This window comes from Paramormyrops kingsleyae, chromosome 25, assembly GCF_048594095.1.
Source record: "Paramormyrops kingsleyae isolate MSU_618 chromosome 25, PKINGS_0.4, whole genome shotgun sequence".
Classification (NCBI taxonomy): Eukaryota; Metazoa; Chordata; class Actinopteri; order Osteoglossiformes; family Mormyridae; genus Paramormyrops; species Paramormyrops kingsleyae.
The window spans coordinates 8,345,004-8,349,770 of NC_132821.1; the positions used below are offsets into that span (position 1 = coordinate 8,345,004).

The 4,767-nt window shown below is 47.2% G+C and overlaps 1 non-coding gene across 1 annotated transcript; it reads right to left on the minus strand.

Moving 5' to 3' along the window:
- Positions 1-4,306: 4,306 nt before the first annotated feature.
- trnal-uaa (transfer RNA leucine (anticodon UAA)) lies at positions 4,307-4,390 on the minus strand. Its single transcript has one exon. It is a non-coding gene; the product is annotated as a tRNA-Leu (tRNA).
- Positions 4,391-4,767: the final 377 nt, after the last annotated feature.

A 4,767-nucleotide genomic window follows, 5' to 3' on the forward strand; every position in this document is an offset into this window, starting at 1 on the left:
TAAACTTGGATACTAGAGCGTCGTTTTTCCTCAAGTCATCAGAGTACAGCATCATAGTCTCTTGAAATGAAAGTCCCTTGAAGCGCTGGTAGAGGAAAAAGGAGACGTGGGCCCCGCACGTGGAGGAAAAGTCGTGTTGAACTTGACGCGTATTATACCTTATTTCGCTAGCGTGCCTCCCCAAGAAGCGCATAAAACTTTTAGGGTAGTAAGGGGAATCGGGGGGATAACCGTAAGAATCAAAGAAGGAGGCTTTCCCCTCTTGGGGCTCCAAAATTATCCCGATCCAGTGTTCACCCTCTCTATTGCTGTCGTGCATGTTTGCGACCAGAAAAGTGGGCCTCGTCTGTACGCTGGTGGGTAATAAATCGCTAGGCCACACACCTCCAAAAGCATCCCCCAGCAGGGGTCGTAAAAGGCATTCCAGCTGGTGAGTGTTCATGGGTAAAAGTCCACCAAAACCTGTCTCTTGGAGTTTATTTCAATCACGGTGTCGAAGCAGGCGTAGACGATGAGACTCATTGTTCAAGGTAGCGGGGCTCTGAACCTTAAATCCAGACGGCACGTGCCGCTGATGACGGGTGACAGGGCACCTCCGTCCAGCTCGTCGTCTCGGGAGAGATTGAGAGCAAATAGCGAGTATCCGTTTTCAAAATCCTCACGGTTAATGCATAGCGCCGAATCCCTTAAATGCCTATTTGTAGTCAGGAAAAGGTTGTAAAACTCTCTGACCGACTGCCTCGCGTTAAAATCGGGCTGGAACGGTTTGCTGGGTATGTGTCGACCGCTTACAGAGAGACTCAGAAATTCCAGGTCACAATGCTGAAACCTGAATGGGTTTCTGTTTCGCGTGCCCACGAACGCGGCGTGGTCCACGATCCCCAAAACGATGTAGCGCGGTAAGTTGCCCAGGAAAAGATTGTCCTGCGGGCAGACCCGCGGGCAGCGTGTAATTTTTAACGACTACCCTGCTTATAGGGTACAGGGCGTTTGCTTTCATGAGAGCGGCCGAGTGACCCAGTGACACCGCCGGGGAGACGTCCACTTTTTTCACAAACAGGCTGGCCCTCAGTATTTTCAGCTCATAATCGGCGTCATTTCTACACATGAGACTAAAATCGCTTTTAGCCTTTACAAATTTTAAGCGTATATCCACATTGTTTAACAGCATTCGTTCGCTGAAAAAAATATCAGCGTGTATAGGGCCTATCAGAGAGAATTCCCGAGAGTTTCTACAGAAGGCAGCTCGCTTCTGCAACCCCACGTTAGGGCCCTGGGGGGTGATGTCCACGCTATCCAAGTCGGCTCCGCCGTCTTTGTACCAGAGCCCTGCCGAAAACTGACTCTCTAGCGTATCCGTAGAAAAATTGAGCAGGGTCTCTATGAATGACCTATAGGGGTGCGTGGCCGATGAGGAACTGATCAGGACGTCGTTCAGACTCACGTCCAGCTGAGAGAATATACAGTTTAGCGGATACTGTATAATACCGCAGGGGTCAGCGTCAACTAGGGGGGCGCCGTCCGCCCTAATGATCTTGAGCCTTAGATATAGCAGTGTAGAGTTGAGGTCCAGATAGAAATTGCCCGACCCCGGTATTAGGAAATCCAAAACATCCTGATCGGTAATGGAATTTAATGGGTTGATTTCTACATAATTGGTCTGATCTATGGATAATTGCGTCATAGGGGCCGCAAACAGGTCCAGCTCAGATTTGGTGCATTCGGCCGAGAGGCGGTGAGCTAGAGCCATTCTTCCTTACGCTCTTAAAATATGTCCCCGGGGGGTTTCCTGTTTCTCTTTGAAGGTCGAGACTTGGGAATCCTGACAGCTCTGCTGCTGCGAGGTTTTTTATGACCGTGCTGCCTGGGTAAAGGCGCTGGGGCTCTCTTCCTACCCCTCTGAGATAGGAACAGCAGACCAGAGCCTTCCTGCTTGGGGTCACCGGTGTTTGTAAAACGGCCGCTGATTACAGAGCTGGCGAGATCCGAAGCTATTCCTTTGGCCGCCGATTTCAAATGAGGTTTCGCTAAATCAACTCCACGCTTAAGAAAGGGTAAAACGAATCTAAAAGCCCTACTGAGCATGGAGCCCAACCCACGCCCGTACATCACGGGGCTCCCCGCAAAACCGGGGAGCCCATGTCCCGCCTGACTGGTGTAATACTGAATAAATCTCTGCGAATTGTGGTACGCCATGCTCTCCCACCCCCTCAGCTTTCTCTCTTTTTTTTTTTTTAAACGGGGATCTTTGGCACTGGGCGAAAGTGCAGCTTGACGATCGTTTTTCCGTAGGAGAAATTAATCAGAGTATTCTGATCGTTCTTTATCTCAATATGCAAATTCTGGAGGCTCTGCTTGTTCACCGGTACGTAGTGCAGCTTGTGGAACGGCAAAGTGACTACGTCGCCGAACCCACCGTCTATTTTAACGGTTCTCAGGAGCGGCACTACAAATTCCCCCACGTGCTGTGGATCCACAATGTTACAGTAGACGTACATATTATAGAATCCCGCGTGAATGTCGGACGGGTAGGGTGAGGTTGGCATGGTACCTCCTACGTTATACCAGGCACCGGGCTCAAAGCCCAGCATGTAGGCCAAAGTAGGTTTAAATTTGATCTTGTATTTCTGATTTCCGGTTATATTAACCCTTCGCGTAATCTCGTTGTATGCGAAGAAAACTTCCGTACCTAACTTTTTTAACGAAGCGTTGATTTCTGACACAATCTGTGAAACGGATTCATAATATCCGACTTTAATTTTCCGAGGGTACAGGTAAGGCAAATCCACTAGAGGATCGGCGTCTCTTCTTGCCTGCACCTCCGTATCCCGCAATTCAAAAGTATTTTCGGGGTGTGTAATATTACGCCACGTGTAACAATACATGATTTCAGCCAGTCCTACTTCGCAAGGCCCCCGTAGCTCTATAGGTCGCGAGAGCATCACGGTGTAATCCGAACTCTGGTTATCGGGGAAGATGGAGAGACAAGAGTTTGACGGTAGCGTGAGGTAAAAAGAGGGGCGATCCTCCATTTTTTTTTCCCCTTTTCTTTTAAAAATTAAATCCGTATCAAGTCCGACCGCGGTATCCACGAATCAAACCTCGAGGGCCAACCCTGCCAGCGTACTAAAATCCACTTTTTCCCCTTTTCGTCGGTCTTTGAGCCTATAACCTTCTCGACCTTGAACGCGCGTTTCGGAGATATTTTGACTTTCTGCAGCTCAGCTTCATAGAATGTCCCTTTGAGTATTTCACCGCGCACGTCCCTCAATTTATACACCGGCGGGGATCTGGGTACACGTTCGCATATGACAAAGTACTCGTCAGTAAATGTCTGCTCGTACTTTTTGTCAAATATCTGACTGTGCTTGGAGACTCTCACAGTGTCCCCTATGTTAAACTTAAAACGTGGCCGTCTGCTTTTCTTCTTCTTCTTCTTCAGAGGACCGTATAGATTATCAAATACTAGATGAGCATTATCGCTCGTGACCTCGAAAGGTTTCATTTTAATAGCGCTGTGAAATGACTGGTTGTACCCCTTTATTAGATCGTCCAACACATCCACGTATCGTCGAGTGTTTTTAGCCGTAAAGTACCTGTACATCCTCTCTTTTAACGTTCGGTTAAATCTCTCTACGACTGAAGCTTTAAGTTCACTACCCGTGGTGAAATGGGTGATTTTATGACTTTTTAAAAGTTTCTGAAAAGTCCCATTTAAAAACTCCTTACCGGCATCCGTCTGTAACTTGAGGGGCACACCCCCCTCAGTTAAAATAGCATCAAAGGCCTCCGTTACGACCACCCCCGTCTTGTTTCTTATGGCACGCGCGTAGGCCTTTTTAGAAAAAACATCAATCACCGTAAGGAGGTATTTTAACCCGTCGTTGTACGTGGCCAGCCCTTGCATGTCGCATAAATCGGCCTGCCACTGATACATGGCTCTCGGTACAAACACTCTGTTCCTGGGGAAATTCTTTTTAGCCGGCTTATGTAAAGTATAACTGTCTTGCATAGACAGCCACTCTCTGATATCATCGGTAGCCACTTTTTTCCCAGTATCATCCTCCACGGCTCTCTGCAGTCTGGAGACACCCCCGTATGACCCCGGCTGGCTGGGGTCATAGTACGAACGGCTCAAGACACGAGCTGTAGTCTTGGCAACAGACATGCTTTTCACACAGCGAGAGTGTGGGGGGTGAGAGCAGGGATGCGGCGTTTTATAGCTGTCTGGGGAGGGGGGTGAGTGAACACATTAATGAAATTGTGTGTTTTTTTCCCAATATGTGTAGAGTTTAGAAAAGAGTTTTAGCTGGGGCGGGATTCGAACCCACGCGGACATACGTCCATTGGATCTTAAGTCCAACGCCTTAAACCACTCGGCCACCCTGCTGAACATGTATATACAAAGACTATTGCAATGTTGTTCAACTCAATTTTATTGCAAGGGCATACATTTTAGTGAAAGATACATTTTCAAAATGCTGGTATACATTTTCTTTGTGAAAGATATAGTTTTAAAAATGCTATTACAAGGGTACACATTTTGTGAAAAATATAGTTTTAAAAATGCTATTACAAGGGTACACATTTAGTGAAAGATATAGTTTTAAAAACGTTATTACAAGGGCATACAATTAGTTACAGCCGTGACAGTTGTTGAGGTAGATATAGTTTAAAAACATTATTACAAGGGCACACAATTACAGGTAGTTACAGCCGTGACAGTTGTTGAGGTAGATTAGCGATGTCACATGCAGTAAGGTCCGT